This window comes from Sceloporus undulatus, chromosome 4, assembly GCF_019175285.1.
Source record: "Sceloporus undulatus isolate JIND9_A2432 ecotype Alabama chromosome 4, SceUnd_v1.1, whole genome shotgun sequence".
Lineage (NCBI taxonomy): Eukaryota > Metazoa > Chordata > Lepidosauria > Squamata > Phrynosomatidae > Sceloporus > Sceloporus undulatus.
In genome coordinates this window covers 190310618-190333330 of record NC_056525.1, presented here as the reverse complement: position 1 = coordinate 190333330, position 22713 = coordinate 190310618, and the positions used below count along the sequence as shown (strand labels likewise).

Genomic DNA, 22713 nt, shown 5'->3' with positions numbered 1-22713 from the left:
GAGGAGGCTAAATCCAGCCCGTTACTCGCGCTGAGGGGGGGAAAGCAACCTGAACGGACCGCCGTGGCAGCGATTTCTAGAAAGTTCCACCCTGAACGCCTGAGAAAAGAATGAGACGACGACGACGGCTTGCGCATGCGCAGTGCGTGTTACGCGCTGGCTCCTCCCCCTCTCAATCGTGTCAGGGCCCGTTATCCCCCCCCCCCTTATTATTATTATTCCCTTCACTGTGGCCTCCGCTGCTGTATACGCTATTTACGGAAGGAAGTGAAATTCTGAGAAGAGGCCGTGGCGCCAGTGACAGTTATGACGGAAGCCCGCTGCGCCCCAGCTTTCTTCCTGGCTCGCCCTTTTAACGTTCGCGACAGTAGTAACAGCGGCGCGTGCCTGCGCCCGTTGCTGCTGGAGCCCTCCGCCGTCACGTGATCGGCGCCTCAGCCAATGGGAGCGCTGGGTGAGCAAACCGACATTCTGACGGGCTTTTGAGGTCCGGAGAGGAGGAGGAAGGCGAGGAAAGGCAAGAGGAGCGACAGCGCTGAGGAGGAAGGAGTGCCCTGGGAACCCACCCCCGGAGCGGGGCCCAGACTCCCGGGAAGCTCTTCTCTCCCCACAAGGACGGCAGCGGGGCTCGCCAGGGGCCGCCTCCCTTCTGCTGCTGCTTCTTCTTCCGCTGGGAAGACGGTAAGCGGAGGGAAGCTCCACGGCCGGCGGCGGGGAGGGAGCAGAGAGGGAGGGGAGGGCGGTTACGCCGATGACACCCCTTTTTTTGACGGCTGAGGCGGAAAAGGCGGCGAGGGTCTCGGAGGAGGCATACGTGTCTGCCTGCCCCGAAGGAGGACGAGGCCCCGCGACATGGAGGACGCCGTGGCCCCAAGGGGAAGGCAGAGAGAGGCGTGTCATGAAACGCGTGCCCCTCCGTCCTGCTCAAAATGGAGGGCGGCTTTTGGGTCGGAAGGGAGGACGCGCCCTGGAAAAGGAGGACGTGCCTGCCTCTCTCCGGCCAGGCTCCCGCCTTCCTTTCCCGACCTCTCCTGGCTGCGGAGGACGGGGCGGCCGTGGCTCTGTGTACACACACACACACACACACGTGCGAGTGTGTGCATGTGTATATTGTACGTGCGCGTGTATACATGTACACACACACACACACATATTGGGGAGGTTCCATATGAAGACACATACAGTGTGTATATATACACACACATATACGCACGCACGCACATATATACACGTGTGTCTGTGTGTGCGCCTTCCTAGGGAACCTCTCTCCAATATGTGTGTGTCTTCATGGGGAAGCTCCCCCCCAATGTGGGTCTGTCTGGGAGGGCGGTGGGGGTGGGCTGGGTCCCCTCCGCGCATTTAGAGGGAGGGAGAGAGAGCGAACACTCCCCCTTCCTTCCTTCCTTCCTTCCTTCCTCCCTCTCCGTAATGGAGGCGCCGCAATCCCAGTGCCGCCCTTGCCTCCGAGCCCCGCGCCAAACCCCCTTTTCTTTCCTCCCTCCCGAGGTCTCCCTGACACACCTTCCCTTCCTCCCTCCCTCCCTCCCTCCCTCCCGCCCCCCAAGTTCCAGAGGCTCTCCTCTCGTCTGCTGGAGCTGACAGCCCAGAGGAAGAGGAAGAGGAGGGCTGTCATCCAGAACTGTCACTGTTGTTGCTCATGCTGCGGCTGGAGCCATGGCCGCCGCCGCCGCCGCTGTCACGGCTCCCCCTTCCTGGTGGGGCTGCTTCGGGGGTGTGTGTGGATAACGGGGTTGGGTAATAATAACGCCGTGGAGCAGGGCTTCTCTGCTGTGCAGCATTGCCAGCCCTTTCTGAAAGGGGAGAGGCGGCGGCGGCGGCGGCGGTGGTTTGTGTTCCTTGCAGGGTCTCTCTCTGCGCGCTCCCGCCTGCCTTCCCTCCCTCTCTCTCGGGCGCGAGCCTTTGCCTACGTCTCTAGTAATGACAGGCTGCTGGGGAATGAAAGAGAAAGCGGCGCTCAACCAGCCCTAAGTTCCATTTAAGGTTGCATCCACATTGCAGCACTAATCCGGTTTGACCCCACTTGACCTGCCATGGCTCCATGCTATGGATTTCTGGGAACGGGAGTTGCAGGAATTGTAAGCCACTTTATCCGGGGCTGCTTCTACACTGGTGAAATTAACCCGGTTTGGCACTGCTTTAACTCTTTGTCTGGCTCTTTGCTATGGAATTCTGGGAGTTGGAGTTTGTTGGGGGCCCAGAGCAGAGCTCTCCCACAACAAACTCCAACTCACAGAATTCCATAGTCTTGAGCCAGAGCAGTTAAAGCAGTGCCAAACCAGGTTATTTCACCAGTGTGGATGCAGCCAGAAGAAAGTACAGTATAAGGACAAGCACCGTAACAGTAGCCATTAATGGAACAGTTGGTGGGTTGTAACACAGAGGTCTTTAGCAATGGTGAACTGCTTATGTAGTGTTTTTAAAAAGTCTTTATTAAAGCCACAGGAGACAACAGAGACTACCATTAAGATTTCTAACACAATCTCTTTTTAAAAGTCTGCAACAGCAGCCTGCGCCTTAAAATGTTATCTCACTGTTTTTGAATATTGATCCATTTCTGATATCAAATGTGTGTCCTTTATTTTATATAGGGATTAGCTTTTTCTATGCCGAATATGGTGAGGTACTTCTCCCCAACGATGGCACATGTATAATCTTCCAGTGTGATATCAGCCATGCTTTGGAAGCAGAAGTTTCAGTTCAGTCTTGTATGGCTTGAATAGAAGCAAATACAGTGCATTTTGAAAAAATCATGCTACATGTGTTGATCAGCTCAGCATAAAGTACACTGTAGTTTTTGTAATTTTGTTTAACATGGCTACTCATTTGGACATTTTGTGCTGCTTCATGTTTAAAAGTCAGAACTAGGAAAATAGTCAGAATATTTATATATGAAAAAGAGGATTTTGAAAGCCTGTGACATTTGAATGATTTGTACCCATGTGTGACCTTAAACAAATCCCCGTCACAGTAAAGTCCATTGACATTGTAAAGAAATTAAATTGATCTCATATAACTGTACCTCACATATTATTGGGTGATGGTGGCCACAAAGCGCTGTATGCCATAAATGTTTCACAATTTTAAGAAGCAATTTAGTACAAGAATGCACAGAACTTATGTAAGTGAACCTGGAAACACAGTGTCTCCTGTGAGCTCCTCTCAGCAGCCTCCTCTGGTTTACTAGCTTATCCAACATGTGGATCCTGATCCCAAATGTAATGAGCAGTTGTTTTGTGAGTATAAAGACATAAAAAACTCACTGATGCTCTTAAAATATTTTTAGATGTCCTTTTTAATTACCCTTTCAGTTCACTAGTTGTACTAATTTCTCATAGCTCTGAAAGAAATAGACTCCCAGATCTAAAACTTTTGTAGACTTGATCTGCTTTCTCACATGCATGGAGAGGAAGGAGACCATGCATCTGAGGAAGTGGACTATGAACGCTTATACTACAACCTCTTTCACACAGTCCCAAAGGTACTACAAAATCCCTTTGCATACTGATATTTCAGACTAACATGACTATATCTTTGAATTATACTTCCGGATCTAAACTGAAGGAGGAAACAAATATGAAAGGCATAATTTCATCGAGTTTCTGGTCACTATTCTGTGAACCAGGCCATGCAAATTTAGAATAATGGTTGTTATTTTGAACTTAGCTATAGTACTTTTACAATCTTTTCTGTCCTGGGATTGGGGGTTTGGGAAACATTTTCAGGATTATGATTGTCATTATCATTTATTTTGTCTTCCTTATGTGGTTTCTATTGTTTATGTTCATACTGAGATGCTTCTTCACATTACATTGCTTATTACATTGACCTTGCTGCTTAGTATAAGTCACTCTTGAGAAGGACAAAGGGCCGGTATAGACCGGCACGGAAAGCCAGCTTCTAGCAAGCTTAGGGGCGTGGTGTACATACGATGCGCTTGGAAGCTGGCTTCATGCCACCTGGCTTCTGGGCACTACGGCGTGGAAAAGCTGGCTTTTTGCTGGCACAAAAAGGAGCGACTCTTTGCCCTTTTGGGGGGGGGGCTGGCAAAAAGGCAAGTTGAGTCTGCGGAGTGCAGTTGCTGTGGCCCCAATCTGGCTTTCTCAGGGGCAAGTGGTCTGTTCCACCTCTTAGTTGGGCATAGACTAAGGGTGTAAAGGATGTTTGACTTGTAATTACCAAGGCCACACTGTGCTAGGTACTAATAGTTCTGCCCAACTGTTGGCAGTTCTGGCCAGCTGTGATAATAGATCATGTCACACTGGATGGCAATATTTTACTGGCAGAAGGACATGAGACTATAATTGCCAAGGTATCCTTGGCAGATTTCAGCAGAGAAGACCAGCTCATGTTGCATGGCTGTATTGTTAGAATAATATAAATCTGTAGTACACCTGAGCCACTGTTTCTTTAGCAGTCTCCCACCCAGGTCCTAGAAACTTAGTCCTGGTTCTTAATCATAAATATGTTGCATTATACAGTATGTGTAGTTGAAAGTGCTAGTGATTAATTTTTTAAAAAACATTGGTAGTGTGGTGACTTAAGCTTGATGTTTTAGGTCATAAAGTAGGTGAGAACATAATGGTTCTAGGCAGACCTTGGAAACTTTAGTACCTGTTAAAATCTGGATAAATACCAGTGAATTTAAAAATCTGCTTTGGATTCTGGCGATCATATTTAGTAACTTGAACCATAACATCTCATAAACACATTTGAGCAAAGATTCAATGTTTCATCTGCTTTGTGATAATTTTCATGATTGAGTGGACCTGTGCTGAAAGGCTACTTCCTAGATATTATCCAGACTATGAATTTGTTATTGTGAATGATGTCTAGGTTTTATCTTTTTGTGGGTTTTTCAGGCTATGTGGCTGTGTTCTGAAAGAGTTTATTCCTGACATCTGGCCAGCATCTATGGCTGGAATTTGAAGATGCCAGCCAAAGATGCTGACGAAACATTAGGAATAAACTCTTCCAGAACATGGGCACTTAGCCCCAAAAAACGGCCATGAAAGCCTTTGACTTCACAGTGTCTAGGCTTGTTTTCTTTCTCCTCTTCTCACATATTTGAATTTTTCCCCCTTTCACTTCCTGCTTTGAACAATTCATAGTTTGTAACAAGATTTCAGTTGGGCAAACCATAGCTGGGCAGACTATAGCTTCCATAACACACAGGCAAATTGTTTTGCAGTCTGTTTTATTGATTATATGCCTCTGATAAAGCAGACTGAATCTCTGGAAGCTTATGATATGAACTTCTTCAGTTTCAAAATTGCCACAAGATTTGCATACTGATAAAGACTAACATAACTGTATCTTTGAACACAATAATTTAGTTAGTTCAGATACAGTAAACTATAGTTTGTACAAAATAAGAGAAAATGCATAAACTCAGTGGCTTTTTACAGTGGAAAATTTATAGTTCAGTGAACAATCTGTAGTTCAGGTACTGCATTTGGGCCACATCTCTCTTTGTGTGCCTGAGTTAACGATAACAACAACAACACTACAGGTGAAAAATGAAGTAGACTTATAATGAGAGGTTGGGAAATGCAAGATTGCCAGTTAATATAGATAACAGTTAAACACAAGTGAAGAAACCTTGAAACACCAGTTTTTATACTGTATATGACAGTACTATTTTTAAAATGTGGGTATATAATAAATAGTGCAAGCCCTCCCACCGCTTGGAAACTGGTTCTGGAGGATTTCAGAGTGTTCTCTTTGGACTGTACCATATGCTGCAGTTGTGAGGGAAAACCAGCCCCTCCTTATTCTGCTAACAGAAGCAGTTCTGTCAGCAGAGATACCATATTGGATCCTGGTGAAGGAAAGAGATTAAATTCAGTATTAGAAGAATAGTAAGAACCGAGACCATTTGTAACCTGGTTTTCTTACTGGCTCTTTCATCTTACATCTTACTACAAAAACCTCTTCAATAGGGAAAGAAATACCATATACACTCATGTATAAGTCAACATCATTTATAAACTGAGGGGCGGTTTTAGGGTCAAAATTAATGGATTTTGATAAGATTTTTTGATATGATATGTCTGGAAGCACCATTGAATAATACAGTGGGCCAATGCGGATGGCAAAAAACACGGGACCCCCAATGGCAATATTTGCAGCCGCTTGGCTGGGACCACTGAAGTCAGTGGGGCTTGCTATTTGTGAATGTTCAAATCCATGGATGGCAAGCCTGCAGTTGGGGCAGGCAAGCACACTGTAGTAATAAATACAGTTTATAAAGGTGCTATAATATTTTTTTGTGAGTTGGCCTTCCGAAGAGTGTCATAACCAATATGATTGGGAGGAGATAGGACTTTGTTTTTATCTTTGTAAATTTTATTTTGTAAGCTGTCTGTAACCTCACTTTTGGGGAAACAATAAGGTATAAATAAATCTATACCTGTACAATACAGTACAAAGCCTAATGCACTGAGAGAAATACTAGGTGAAAATTAGCTGTAGCAAATGGGACAGGTGTTGAGAATTTTATAATAGTAAGATTTTGAGAATGTTTATTAAACAGTTTGGAGAAGTCAGGTAATTTTGCACTGAATGTTTTCCTTTGTTTGGTAGTCAAAGAGACAACACTTATGTTAGCTCTCATATTTATTACATGAACAATCTGCTGTGAAAATGTACCACATTTTCTAATGTGCTAGTATTGTGACATATAGCTGCCAAAAATATTATTAGATAAGATAAATTCTTATAATGACAATATACCTAATAGAGCAAGTAATAATATAGAAAAGAACAAACTGTAGAACTTATATCTTAAAATAACTTTTAAAAATAAATTATTTTTAAATCACATTTTATTCTGAAATATATTAAAGGTATTCTTATGTAAAGCTAAACAAAGAAGCATCCCAACTATTTTTAGGTTTAAGTATAAAAACTAAATCAAATAATGAGAATACACTTGTTAACTGATAATGTAAAAGCAATGGTAAAGGTAAAGTAATAGTTTTGAATTTCATTTAAATTATTCTAGACTGCTGCTTGAGAGAACTGTTCTTTACATTATTATTATTATTATTATTATTATACTTTATTTATATAGCGCTGTAGATTTATACAGCGCTGTACATACAAACAATAAAATTGATAAAAATGAAACCTGCCAATGGTGTACATTCTGCAAAATACATATAAAACAATAGATAATAATACAAGATAGAATTAAATAAAAATAAGAAAACCCACACATACAGACCGATACCTGCACAAGAACTCCAACCATCACCCAGAACAAAAAAGAAGCACAGTCAAAACTCTGGTAGACCGGGCAAAACCATCTGTGAACCCCACTTCTTGAAAGATGAACTGAAGCACCTGGACTGGGTTCTACAGGCTAATGGTTATTCCAGCTCAGACATCAGAAGGGCTGCCAGGCCCAGAAAAACTCAAAGGAGTGAAGACAAGCAGTCACCCAAAGGGAAGGTATTTTTACCATACATCAAAGGAGTCATAGACAGAATAGGCAAAGTGGTGAGGAAGCACAACCTTCAAATGGTTTACAAACCGACGAAGAAAATCCAGTAAATGCTTCGCTCAGCCAAAGACCAGAGAGACCCTCTCACAGCCGCAGGAGTTTACCGCATACCATGCAGCTGCGGACAAGTCTACATAGGGACCACCAAACGCAGTGTGCAAACAAGAATCAAGGAACACGAGAGGCACTGCAGACTGGGCCATCCAGAATATGCCACAAACCATCCTGAGCATAAAATACTGTTTGAAAACACTGAAATTCTGCACCATGCCAACAACTACCATGTCAAGATGCACAGGGAAGCCATTGAAATCCACAAACACCTGGACAATTTCAACAGGAAATAGGAAAACCTTAAAGTAAACAAGGTTTGGCTACCAGACCTGAAAAGTAGCAAGAAGAAGACACAACAAATGCAAATGAGAAATCTCCCAGGTTCAGGGGTTTTCCAGGAGACAATGAGCATTAATCAAGTAGACATTAATCCTCTTATGCAGACCCTCCCACCCTGAGACCTGCCATTAGCAACAGAGCAATACACATGCAAATCACTCCTGCCTTTCCAGGTCACACAATATATATACCCAACTCCTTTCCAGGCAAACATTCTCTGAAGATGCCAGCCACAGATGCTGGTGAAATGTCAGGAAGAAACTCTTCTAGAACATGGTCACATAGCCTGAAAAACCCACAAAAATCTATGGATGCTGACCATGAAAGCCTTCAACTCCAGCAATGGGGGTTTGTCCTCACTTATTTGATAGCCAAATTCAAATCTGACCCTAAGTAATGTGCCTTTAACCCCTTATTGTGCTCTTGTGTGTGATAATCATTAGCAAATGGGCTTGCTTTCCTGGGATGCCACCACTTTAACCATTTTTGGGATGGACGCAACCAGGGGTTGCCATGCACAAAACAATGATACCTTTATCTGCTAACCAAAATGCACAAAATAGATGAAACAAGCTTTTGAAGCTCAGATGACTTCTTCATTGGGCGAAGGGGTTAAAAATCAAAAAGGAGAAAGGTATCACTGTTTTGTGGATTTGGGATGTTATTGTTTGCAGTTTGGCCAACACAGCAACTCCTGGATATGGTTTCTAGATTTCAGGATAGTGCATTTTAGGGGAATCCTAAAAAAGAGGGAACAAAATTTTGGCTGAGACTTTTTTAGGTCCTTGTTTTTTAAATGGGTCTACATTTGATGTGCTTTAAGCGGCATTTAAGGGTTTTTTTCAGATGCAGCAACACAGAGACTTCTTGAGAAATTCAATATTATCTGCCAAAGGAGACGGCAGGTATTTTCACACAGGAGAAAAAAAGAAAGAAGGTTTCTTATTGTGTTGCTATTGTAATTATTTGCAAATTTTATTTCCTGGACTTAATTGTTTGTCTTCCAGAGCCCATATGCCACCCCCTTTTCAAAAACACACAGACATTTCTATTGGGGAGGGAAATGGAGGAAAGGGGAGCTCTAGCCTATTAGCATGCAACTAAGAGGAAAGAGGTACTCTGGACCTTAAGAAAGGGTCTTCCCCCCTTTTAAACACACACACACAAACATTTCTATGTGGGGGAGGGGGGAGCTGGAGGGAAAGGCAGCTCCAGTCCCAATAAGTAAAAAGTTCCACCACACATGCAGCGTCGCCATACATTTACCAGGACACAAGAAAGCCTCCTCGCTGCTCCAAGCCTCTGCTTGCCTCCTTTCCCTTCTGGTCTCTGGGTCTGGCACGCCTGTGCAATACCACCCAGATCTTCAAGAGTGGGATCTGGATGAGCTTTTTCCTGAGGGTTCACTCCTGCCTTCGAGACATGCTGCTTTTCAAAGACTTCAGACCCAGACTTGCATGGTTTTTTTTTTTTTTTTGGCAGCAATGGCAACCCTACTAGCAATTCTAATCCCCACAATTTCCTGACACCCTTTTTTCCCCCTGAGCGTCCCCTGCTGCTCTTTTCCCCTTCAGTGCCTCCTGGAGCTTTCTAATGCCCCCGGGGCGGCACTTTGGGGACCACTGCTCTAAGCTTATGTTGATGATCTTGTGATAATGATGCAGAACTCATTGAATTCAGTGAAGGCTTTATGGGGAAAATGTGTTTGGGGCATGCTCTCTGTTTAAAGTGAATGCACTCCCTCGGAGGGTGATAGAGTCTCCTTCCTTGGAGGTCTTTAAACAGAGGCTGGATGGCCATCTGTCAGGGATGCTTTGATTTGGATTTCCTGCATGGCAGGGGGTTAGACTGGATGGCCCTTTGTGGTCTCTTCCGATTCTATGATTCTATGACAAAACAAAATTGTTGACCAAAACTATGACTTTAGAAGAACAGGATGAATTAATAGCTCTTTCTAATTTTAAAGTGGGGAGAGAGGGTCATACATTTAAAAATTATAATTGTAAAGCACAGCAGTGAATTATTTCAAAATAATTAAGAAAAATTCTGGAAAGAAAATTTAAAAGATCTAGAAAGTTAAATTTACCTCTTATGGGAGAATTGCAGTAATAAAAGCAAATGTTTTGCCAAAACCTCTTATTTTATCTTCATAATAAGAAACAGAGTAACTTTCGTACTGTGGCAAAAAAGTTATTTCCAGGTTTGCCTAACAGGCAAAGAATCCCAAAATAAAAGTTGAAAGAACATATGTTTTTAAGGAAGGGGATGCTCTGGGTTTTCCTAATATCAAATTGTATTATATGGACTGCTGTTTTTGTATGGCTGAAAGAATGGATTTTGTTTAGAGATAAAAGACTTCTGAAAATTGAAGGTCACAATCTAAGATTTGGGTGGCAGTTATCTTTAGTGTGATAAAGTCAAGGCACATGCCAAATTCAATAATCATCGTATTATAAAGGCTCTTCTGCAAGTACAATTTCCCCCTTTTTTGGGAAAGAATGAGTTACACATCAAAAATGGCTATCGCATGATGATGTTTTTTATTTGGAACAAGTTAATTCTGACCTTAAATTAAGAGATGCTTTTAAAGGAGGGCATAGATCTTAACTGGTTTGCTTGTTTGCAACTTAAAGAAGATTTAATCAAGGTTAGAGAGAATTATGAAAAGATGGTGATCATCTTGTCTGTGTATGTGTGTGTGTGTGCGCGCGCGTGCATTTCTAATTTTGAAATTGAAGGCAGAAGATGAACCTGTAGAAGAATACATAATAAAATGGGCCAAAAATTTTGAGAATAATATACAAATGGATGAATGGAGGAAATTGTAGAACAAAGATATAAAAATTACCCTTTTCAATACATTTAAAGAAAATATGTGTACAATGAGGTACAGATGGTACTTAACCCCAAATAACTTTTCCAAAAATGTTTATGAATGTTCGGAATCAATTTTGGGGTTGTGAGGATAAGGATCTTTTTTTTCATATGTGGTGGACTTGTAAGAAGTAGAAAATTATTGTTCTAAGAAGTATATGTTTGTTAAAAAAAAAAGATAGACTTTGCAATGTCACCATAAATGTTTTTGCTTTGCATTACTGACAAAAAAAATGAATTGCAAATATAGACTATTTGGATATGTGGTAACAGCTGCAAAAACATTGTTTGCCCAACCTTGGAAACTGTCTGAACCACTGACGATTGAAAAATGGGCTATTAAGATGGTGGAGTTTGCCCAAATTGCCAAATTAATGTGGATTTTAAAAGATAAACCAATTGAAGACTTTTTGAAAAATTGAAAACTATTTATTGACTTGTTGAGGAATAAAAAAAACTAACAAGTTAATAAATCTATTGTTAAGGTTACTAGTAATTCTCGTACATTTTCTCCTATTCGGTTTTTGTTTTTCATTACAATTAGTGTTGGGGGGTGTCAGAGCATTTTAATGTTATTCTTAGTGTTTCATTAGATTTTATTTATTGCTATAGACTAGTGTTTCAGTACACTGATTCACCTCTACACTCTCATCCATCCAGCCTTTAGTGTGAACACAAACAATTTTCTAAGTTCTTTGGTACATTTTTGCTTTGCTTTATCCTTTTGATCCTTTGTTACATGCCCCTGAGTTTTACCCTCGACTTATCCATGGGTCATATTAAAATCCATAATTTTGGCTCCAAAAACTGCCCTTGACTTATACATGAGGTCAACTTATAGGCAAGTATATACAGTATATCATCTTATCTTGACAAACTCCTATCAGGATACCATATGTACAGTGGACCCTTGTTATACGCTGGGGTTTGGTTCCAAGATCCCCCGTGTATAACAAAATCCGTGTATGCTCAAGTCCCATTAAGTATAATGACATAGCAAAATGGTGTCCCTTATAAAAAATGGAAGATCAAGGTAAATTTATACTTTTTTTGGAACATTTTCAAACCGTGTATGCTTGAATCCGTGTATAAAAAATCCGTGTATAAGGAGGGCCGACTGTACTAAAACATTGTAGGAAAGTGAACTGAATATATCAATTTCGGACTCAGATTGGTATGCTATTTGGTCATCTACTGTATTGATGTCAAGATCAGCTTTAACCAGAGAGAGAGCAAAAAGTTAAGCCTAAATCTAGCACATGTTTATAACTGAGATTTTTACCACTCATCAGTGCAACCCTCTGTGCAGCCATCAAAAATATGGGTACCAAAGAGTTTCTAGGCCTTGCATCTGACTTTAGGGATATATATTTGCTGCTTTAGGGATTGGGTACTCTGCTTTTCCAGTTTTATTAGACTCTTGCCATGCATCAAACAAAATTCTGCCGTTCACTTCTAGCAAAAATTTGCTAGTTTTATTTAATTGTAAGCATAGCCAGTGTTAATGATCAAAGTATAAATTGCTGTGCTATTTAGATTAGAGCTATTTTTGTACTGCAAAATGTTAGTCAATAATCAGATGAATGCTAGCCTTTTGAATGTGTATTTACATACATTTGCATGTGAAATCACTTACGTGGGTTTAAAAAACTGGAAATAGTTACCAATAGAATATTTAAATAAGAGTAATAATGAAAATTTGAAGGGATTTAAAATAGTTGGAGACTTATATGATTCAACGGGCACAAATGGAGGAAGAAGAATTAAGTATATTAATTGGAAATCAGTATGAGATTCAAATAAAAAGGATAGTTACATTTTTAGATGAAATAAAACTGAATATTTTAGATCAGAATGAATTGTTAGAATAAATAATTAAAAATTAAAAAGTGGAAAAAGATTAAAAAGGAAAATTGATAAGATTGTGTTAATCTAATTTAGAATGATAGCAGGATTGACAGTGAACTGGGGAAAAGATTTATTGATACAGACAAAATTAAAATTTGGCTACAAGAAATTGTTAAAATTAAAAATACAAATGTAAAAGAACAACAAATGAAAATGATTGGAAAATGGTACAGGATGTCACATCAATTAACCTTTAAATATCATAAATTCCAGTCAAAATGTTGGCATGGATGTGGAGCTAAGAGGATTTATATACCATATATACAGTCCGTCCTCGCCTTACACGGGGGATCCATTCCGGATCTCGCTGCATAAGGCGAATTCTGCCTATGCTCGAGCCCCTCGTGTGCGGCGGTGCAATGGGCGCGTGCGTCCGTTCAATTGAATGGGATGCGCTGCCCCTTCTGCCCCGCGCACGCCCCGCAGCTTGAGCGCGTATGCTCAAGGCTGCGTATGGTGCGCCCGCGTATGGCACGGGCGTGCTGTACTCAACTTCATGTATAAGCCGAGGGCAGGTTTTAGTGCCAAAATTATGGAGTTTTATATGACCCATGGAGAAGTCAAGGGTAAAACATAGGGGCATGTAACAAAGGATGTAAAGAATGGAACAAAGGAAAACAATGCTAAAGAACAAAGAAACAGTGCCCTTGGGTTGGGAAGCCCAGGAGGGAGGGAGGGAGCAGCCGGAAAGGGTGTGCGCATGCTCATCCTACCTTCCCCCCATGCTTTGGCCAGCTTGCTTCAGCTGTCCAAAGCACCAGGGGAAGAGGCATGTGCATGCACGCCCCTCCCACTTTTCCATGTTCTTTGGACGGCTTGCTTCAGCTGGCTAAAGCAATGCGGAAAGAGGAGCGTCCCTCCTGCCTTCTCACACATATTTCTGTTTTTTCCACTTTCGTGGGGGTCTTGGGTCTCTAGCCCCTGTACAGACTGTACTACGAAACTGATAACTCATTCCAAAAGTATATTTACTGTACTTGTTGAAGCCAGTAAAAGGCCCCTAGTTACTGTCACTACTTGTATATCTAAAAGGCTTTATACTGAACTCTTTCCCCCCTACAAGAAGACAGAAGGCCATTCCCCACAAAGCAATGATTCCTCACAATCCAGCCAGCAACACATGTTACTTTGTATAGTTGTACATAATGCCCCACCTCTTGAAAAGCAGGGGAAACGGAGTGGGGTTGATTGTTGCAGATGTCGGGACAGGTCATCAGAATCCACCAGAATAGATAGGATGTCGCCCTTACATGTTCTACAGCCAGAAAAGCCCTGATTTTACTTACTGTCACAGTCCAAGGCCATAGCAAAACTGTGTTCTGCACAGCATCACAAAAAACAATTTATGGTACTAGATGAGGTGAGGGGTATTCTGAATTTAGACATCCATGGTAACACAAGAAGCCCAATACAGTCATAATTTTTCTAACTGCAAAAATTGGAAAGGGGAGGAAATAACCGAAACGGGGAAACAATTTAAAAGAATCATGACAGCAAGAGATGTCAAGAGACAGAAGGGAGAATAGAGTGCAAAACTACAAGGAGAAAAAAAAGAATTGTCTTCCTTTGGGATAATCGAGAAACTTCCTCTTACTTTATTTATAGGTGGATGACTGGAACAGATTGGAGATTCTGCTAGTGTACCATCCTCCCTGCTGCTCAACAGTCTCCCTTGCTGAGCTAGGCAGGGTGCTGTCAGGGGTAGTGTTGGAATCCCCCTGGCTTGTGATGCTGGGAGCCTTCAACATCCATACTGAAGTTATACTGTTGGGAGTGGCTGAACACTTCATGTCCACCATGATAACCAGGAGTTTGTCCCAGGTCAGCATTCATGCTTCTGGTTATACCTAGACCTTGTTTTCTGTACAGGATGAGATTATAGTGACAACTGAGCTGTTCCATTGTCATGGACAGATCAGTTCTTGGTCATTTATAGACTTACTGGGACTCAGAATCTCTGTAGGGCTGGAGGATCCATTAAGGTCTGCCCTAGGAGGCTCAGGGGTCTGGATAGATTTCTAATGTCTCCTGGAGAGCTTTCTGCTGTTTTGGCAGGCAAGCCTGTTGAAACCCTGATCTCTGGAATAAAAAAATAAAATAACCAGGGTGGTGGACACAATCACTCCTGTTCCTTTTTCTCGAGTAGAGCTAAGCCAACCTGGTTTTTTGAGGAGCTGGCAGCAATGAAATGAGTGAGATACTGAAAGAAAGCTCAGAGCGAGTCCAACTGGAAACATATTAATGTCTGTCTGAAGGCCTACAGTGGGGTACTAAGGGTAGAAAAAATGGTCTGGAATCTGTTACAGTCTAGCCCACAGGAGAATTTTTGCCACTCAACAACATGCTGCAAAGAATTTGCCCACCACTTTGCATGTAAAATTGCTTAGGTTTACTCTGACTTGGATGCTAGAGTTGATACATATCCGGTGGATGTATCCATTCCTTGGTTCCTGGATGTTGAGTATGGATGGATACTTTTGAATTTATACAGCCTGAGGATGTGAACAAATTCCTTGGAGATGCATCAGCTATGTGTACTAGAGCAACAGGCCAAGGGGGCTGGCTGAATGAGTAAGGGGAGCGGTTAATGCCTCTTTACTACAAGGCCTGTCCCAGCATGTCTGAAGGAAGGTGTTGTAAGACTGCTTAAAAAAAACTTCCCTGGATTGTACTATACTCACTAATTATAGACCAGTTTCCAACATCCCATTCTTGGGAAGGTGCTTGAGCATGTGGTAGTTTCTCAGATCCAGGGGGTTCCTGGATGAAACAGATTTTCTAGACCCATTTATATCTGGTTTCAGTCCTGGTTATGGAAAGAAGACAACTTTGGTTGCCTTGGTGGATGTTTTATTCAAGGAACTGGACAAGGGAGTGTGTCACTTTTGGTTTTGCTGGACCACTTAGCGGCTTTCAGTACCATCAACCTTGGTATCCTTCTGGGATGATGCTTGGAGGTACTGTTCTTCAGTGGTTCTGGTCTGTTCTTTCATAGAGGAGCACTCTCAGAGTGTGCTGCTAGAGGATTCCTGTTTGACTTCTTGGTCATTGGCCTGTGAAGTCCCCCAGGATTCTGCTTTGTCCCCTATGCTATTTAACATATACATGAAAATACTGGGAGAGGTTTTCTGGAGTTTTGCAGTCAGGTCTTACCTGATGATACCCAATTCTAGTAGTCCTTTCTATTTAATTCCAAGGAAGCTGTTTCTATGCTGCACAGATGCCTGGCAGTTGTAATGGACTGCACAAGGGCAAACAAATTGAAGTTTAATCCAGACAAAACAGTGGTGTTCCTGGTGTTCCTGGTCAGTTGAAAGACAGATTTAGAAATAGGGATTCAGCATGTGACACTCCCTCTGAAAACACTGGTTCACAGTTTGGTGGTACTTGTGGATTCAGTTCTATGCCTGGAGGTCCTGGTCTCACTGGTGGCCAGGAGTGTATTTGCACAGTTAAAACTAGTGTGTCATTGTGCTTCTTCCTGGATAAGGTGGATCTGGCCACAGGAACACATGCCTTGGTTACATCTCATTTGGATTGCTGTAATGCACTCTTTATGGGGCTGCCTTTGAAAAGTGTTCAGAAACTTCAGTAGGCCCAAAGAGCTTCACTGGCTGCTTGTCTGTTTCCGGGCACAATTCAGAGTGCTGGGAGTGACCTATAAAGTCCTATATGGCTTGAGTCTGTTTTTATGACTCCCTCGGAGCTCTGTGGTTTTCTGGAGACACCTCCTCTGTGTTCCACTACCTTCTGTTCATTTGATGGGAACAAACCTTCTCAATGACTGCTCCCAGACTTTGGAAATCCCTTCCTGGGGGATCAGAATAGCCCCATTCACCTTCATCGTGGTCTCTATGCCTCACACAAATGGGTTCTGCACCTGCACTGCACATGCTCCAACCCGCCAAGCTACCATCTCCATTTCTCCCTCCTGCTGACACAGTTAGTCTCCTCGGATCATTCTCGGGCTGAGTAGTTTTTTCTTTGTTCATTTCTTCATGTTTCTTCTTGCCATGGAGATGCCCGGAAAGGTCAGAGTGTATCTTCTCAAAGATTCTTCAAATGGACTGTACAAGTTATCTGCTTGGCTTATGAAGTGGCAAAATGCCCAATTCTGACAAGCTTATAGGCATACTCTATTAGGGCAATTACCTCTCCAGCAGCTCTTATACACAGAATCTCCTTTTCTAACTTGGGTAAAACTGCTACTTAGTCTCAACCTTCGACGTTTATTCAACATTACCGCTTGGACTATAGGTATAGGGTGGATGCTGGTTTTGGTTGCGCTGTCCTTTCTTCTGTTCTTCAGTCACCTGACTCTCCTACCTTGGGTGAGCTTTACAGTAACCCATTTGTGTGAGGCACGGGGTCCATGATGAAAAAGAACATGTTGCTTACCTGTAACTGTGGTTCTTAGAGTGGTCATCTGTGCCCTCACACAATTCGCCCTACCGCTCCTCTTTTTGACATCCCTGCTGTTTACGGCAGACTTCAAAACTGGGGAGATGGTATCTTGGAGGGCTGGAGTATTTGCGGTAGGCAATGGAGGTGGGATATTCCCGCCAAACTACTCAGCGCTATACATTTTCATAGGTGATCTCTGTGCAGGAATCTATTTGTGTGAGGGCACAGATGACCATGCGACGAACCACAGTTACAGGAAAGGAACCTATTCTTCTTCTCCTTCCATCAGCAAATTAAAACATTTTGTATGCCATCAGGCTATTAGAAACAGACTAGGGTGGGCTTTTAATGCTATTTGGTGCTGTTTTTAAGGTTTGTATGTAGTCTTTTAAGTTTTTTGTTTATAGAATCATAGAATCGTAGAGTTGGAAGAGACCACTAGGGCCATCCAGTCCAACCCCCTGCCATGCAGGAAATCCAAATCAAAGCATCCCTGACAGATGGCCATCCAGCCTCTGTTTAAAGACCTCCAAGGAAGGGGACTCTATCACCCTCCGAGGGAGTGCATTCCACTGTCGAACAGCCCTTACTGTCAGGAAGTTCCTCCTAATGTTGAGGTGGAATCTCTTTTCCTGTAGCTTGCATCCATTGTTCCGGGTCCTGTTCTCTGGAGCAGCAGAAAACAAGCTTGCTCCCTCTTCAACATGACATCCTTTCAAATATTTAAACAGGGCTATCATATCGCCTCTTAATCTTTTTTTCTCCAGGCTAAACATCCCCAGCTCCCTAAGTCGTTCCTCATAGGGCATGGTTTCCAGACCCTTCACCATTTTTGTCGCCCTCCTTTGGACACGCTCCAGTTTCTCAATGTCCTTTCTGAATTGTGGTGCCCAGAACTGGACACAATATTCTAGGTGGGGCCTGACCAGAGCAGAATACAGTGGCACTATTACTTCTCTTGATCTAGACACTATACTTCTATTGATGCAGCCTAAAATAGCATTGGCCTTTATAGCTGCCGCATCACACTGTTCACTCATGTTCAACTTGTAGTCTACTTGGACTCCTAGATCCCTTTCACACGTAGTTTCATTCAGCCAGGTGTCACCCATCCTATATCTGTGCATTTTATTTTTCCGCCCGAAGTGCAATACTTTACATTTCTCCGTGTTGAATTTCATTTTGTTAGCTTTGGCCCAGCTTTCTAGTCTATTCAGGTCATTTTGAATCTTGATCCTGCCCTCTGGGGTATTAGCTATTCCCCCTAATTTGGTGTCATCTGCAAATTTGATAAGTATGCTCCAAATTCTGTCATCCAGGTCATTGATAAAGATGTTGAATAGCACTGGGCCCAGGACAGAGCCCTGTGGGACCCCACTGGTCACTTCTGTCCAGGATGAAAAGGAGCCATTGTTGAGCATCCTTTGGGTTCGGCCGGTCAACCAATTACAGATCCATGTAACAGTTCCTTTGTCTAGCCCACATTTTACAAGCTTGTTTGCAAGAATGTCATGGGGAACTTTGTCAAAGGCCTTACTGAAATCAAGATACACTATATCCACAGCATTCCCTTCATCTACCAAGCTGGTAATTTTATCAAAGAAAGAGATTAGGTTTGTCTGGCATGACTTGTTTCTCTGAAACCCATGTTGACTTTTTGTGATTATGGCATCGCCTTCTAGATGTTCACAGACTCTCTGTTTAATGATCTGCTCCAGAATCTTTCCTGGTATTGATGTCAGACTAACTGGACGATAATTGTTGGGATCCTCTTTTTTCCCCTTTTTGAAGATGGGGACAACGTTTGCCCTCCTCCACTCTGCTGGGATCTCTCCTGTTTTGCAGGAGTTTTCAAAGATTATTGCCAATGGCTCCGATATTACATTTGCCAGTTCTTTTAATACCCTTGGATGGAGTTCATCTGGTCCCGGAGACTGAAATTCATTTAGATTAATAAGGTGTTCCTCTACTATCTCTTTACTTATTCTGTGCTGAAATTCCCCTATTCTGTCCTCTGCTCCATTATCTTCAGGTTGAGCACCCTTTGCCTTTTCTGAGAAGACTGAGGCAAAGAAGGTGTTGAGTAATTCTGCCTTTTCTCTGTCTTCTGTTAGCATTTTGCCATCTTCTCCACGCAGTGGCCCTACCGTTTCCTTCTTCTTCCTTTTGCTGCGGACATATCCAAAAAAGCCCTTTTTATTGTTCTTAACCTCTCTAGCAAGCCTGAGTTCATTCTGCGCTTTAGCTTTTCTGACTTTACCCCTACACATGCCTGCTATTTCTTTGAATTCCTTTTTCGTGATTTCCCCCTTTTTCCATTTCTTATACATGTTCCGTTTCAAACTTAGCTTGGTTGAAAGTTCCTTTGTCATCCAGCCTGGTTTCTTGAGACACCTCCCGTTTTTCTTTCTCACTGGAACTGTTTGAAATTGTGCCTTCAGTATCTCTCTTTTGAAAAACTCCCATCCGTCCTGAACTCCTTTATTTTTTAGTATTTCTGACCATGGAATCGCCCTCAATACTTCTCTAAGTTGACTGAAATCCGCTCTCCTAAAGTCTAGGATGCGTGTCTGACTATGCCTGGCTTCTCCTCTCCACTGTATTACAAACTCCAGGAGAACATGGTCACTTCCACCTAATGATCCCACCACTTGCACCCCATTAACCAAGTCATCCTTGTTGGTTAGGATCAGATCTAAAATAGCTGACCCCCTTGTTGCCTCTTCCACCTTTTGGACCATGAAATTGTCTTCCAGGCAAGTGAGGAATTTGTTAGGCCTTGAGGATTTTGCTGAGTTTGACTTCCAGCAAATATCAGGATAGTCGCCCATCACTACTACATCTCTCTTTTCTGACTGTGTGGTCATCTGTTCTAGAAAGATATCATCCAATTCCCCAGTCTGACTTGGGGGTCTGTAGTAGACTCCCACCGTAACATCCTTGTTGTTTCCCTCCCCTTTGATTCTTATCCAGATGCTTTCCACCTGGCTTCCATGATTGATGTCCAGGATCTCTTCACTGGTGTAAATATCTCTGACATATAGTGCTATTCCTCCTCCTTTCCTGTTTGGCCTATTTCTCTTAATAAGGTTATACCCCTCTATTTCCACATTCCAATCATGAGACTCATCCCACCAGGTTTCAGTGATGCCTATTACTGTATATCATATTTGCTTTGTTGTACTAGGAGTTCGAGTTCATCTTGCTTATTTCCCATGCTCTGTGCATTAGTGTAGAGACATTGCAGACCTTGGTTCCCTTTTACTTGCTGCCTGTGCAAGTTTTTTTGCCTCCCACTGTTGGGTCCTTGCACTGTTTGCCTTGTTTACTATATGTCAGTTTGACTATTTTCGCCATCCCTTTCACCTTCCTTAATATTGTCTCCCTTCCCCTTGGAACTCAGTTTAAAGCTCTCCTGATCAAGTTCTTGAGTGTTGGCAAAAACATTTCTTCCAACTGGCGTGAGATGCAACCCGTCTGTTGCAAGAAGTCCCTCTTCATGGAACCGCAACCCATGATCGAAGAATCCAAATCCTTCTCGACGGCACCATCTGCGAAGCCAGTTGTTCACATCCGTTATTTTCCTCTCCCTTCCTGGACCATGCCCTTCAACTGGCAGAAGAGACGAGATGACAACCTGTACATCCATTCCTTTCAGCTTCCTACCAAGCGCCTCGTAATCCCTTTTAATGTTCTGAAGGCTGTGTCTTGCAGTATCATTAGTTCCCATGTGGACCAAAAGGAAGGGGTATTTGTCAGTAGGCTTGACCAGTCTTGTCAGCCTCTCTGTCACATCCCGGATCTTTGCACCTGGAAGACAACACACCTCTCGAGACATCTTGTCAGGCCTACAAATCACTGCTTCTGTACCCCTGAGCAAGGAGTCCCCCACTACGACCACACGCCTCCTCCAAGGCTTAGCAGCGACTGTTCCCTCAGGTGGGACTCTCAGGCTCCCCTGCTCTGTCCCTGAAGTCTGTCCATGCTGCTCTTCTTCATCCTCCTTGATATGGGAAAGAGCTTCGAATTGTCTTTTTAAAATAATGTTTATATTTATACTTTTATTGAAGGTTTTGCATAGTTTTAATCTGTAGTGTGTTAAATATGTTGTTAGCTATCTTGGGTCTCATTGAGAGAAAGGCAGAATTTAAATGAGGAGGAGGAGGGGGGCTGAGAACCATATTTCCTCATTACAAGTGTGAGTTCTGTATGGTATTCTAGAGATAATAAGATACATTGGCACTCAGCCTTGAGGTATGATGGAACTCTGGAATGAACCAGAACTAGCACAATTGATGTAACAGTGAAAGTCATTACAGTGACTGGTGATGAAAAGCAGTGATTTATGTGGTGGTGGTGGTGATTAATAACTTTATTTATACAGTCCAAACCCTGTATCTGAGGGAATTGATTTCCAGACTTACCATGGATAGCGAGATCTGTGGATCATGGCAAATGCTCCGTTTCTGCCATAAGTGGACCATAGAGTCATGCTGGAGAACCTCCAAATGCCTAGAGAGACATATTTTTTGGTGTTGGATTGCAGAAGCATGTCTGCACTAAACAATGCAACCAGCAAATCTTGAGCTGGGAAAGGATGGTATTCTACTTTCACCTTTCCAATTGTATCCATGTCTACAGCAGGCAGGGTAAGCAGCTGCCCATAGAATTCCTTACTGGGCATGTGTGAACAGCAAAAGAGAGGGAAAGGGGGAAAATGAATAAGCTTGCTTCACCAGATATTCCAAGCATATTGAAAATCGTAGATCAAGAAGTCTGGACATAATAATGAAAATGATAAGAAGAATAGAGGACAGTAAAAGAAAGTAACAAACAACTCTGGATGCATTTAAGAAGATTAATTCAATTGGTCTCTCTAAAAGGTTACAAATGGTTTTGTTTAGCAGCAATAGCAGCTTCATTTATATACCACTTCATACTGTGCTAAGCAGTGTCTAAATAGTTTACAGCTGTAAGCTAATGGCCCCCAACAAGCTGGGTACTAATTTTAGCGACCTCGGAAGGATGCAAGGTTCAATCCTAGCCCCTGCTAGGATTGAATTCACAACTTTGTGGTTTATGAGTGAGTGGCTAGAGTACATGCATTTAACCACTGTGCCACCAGGGCTCTTTTATGCAAAGTTTATTTGATCTGGTTGTTTGATTTCACACAAATGCCATTCATGTGAAATGAATGCCAATTCACAAGATGCCATTCTATCCCCAGTACTTTTCAATATCTACATGAAAGTGCTGGGAGAGAGATCATCCAGAAGCAATGGGTGAGATGCTATCAGTATTCTGATAACACCCAAATATATTTCTCCATGCCTTTAAAAACAGCTACAGCTAAGGGTAGTGTGTCTCCCCTGAATGAATGCCTAGAGGAGGTAATGGGCCTTCAATGGGGTTACACTCTCCCTGAAAAGACTGTGCTTACAGCCTGGGAGTGCTTCTGGATCCAACACTCAAAATGACAGCTCGGATAAATGCAGTGTCCAGGAGTTGCTAGAGCTGGAGGACCTAAAAATGGTAGTGCACATGCTGGTATCCCAAAGGCTGGACTTCTGCATGCATTGTACATTGAGCTACATCTGTACCAAGTTCAG

The 22713-nt window shown here is 42.6% G+C and overlaps 1 protein-coding gene across 6 annotated transcripts in view; it reads left to right on the top strand.

Annotated features, from left to right (window-relative positions):
• Positions 1 to 254: 254 nt before the first annotated feature.
• ANKRD12 (ankyrin repeat domain 12) overlaps positions 255 to 22713 on the top strand; it is a 74278-nt gene continuing 51819 nt past the window's right edge. For 3 of the 6 annotated variants that reach the window (XM_042463095.1, XM_042463096.1, XM_042463094.1), the window contains exon 1: positions 255 to 681. The gene's annotated coding sequence lies outside the window, so the exon portion shown is untranslated. The remainder of the gene's footprint in view (positions 682 to 22713) is intronic. The other 3 variants (XM_042463099.1, XM_042463098.1, XM_042463097.1) reach the window with 2 other exon arrangements.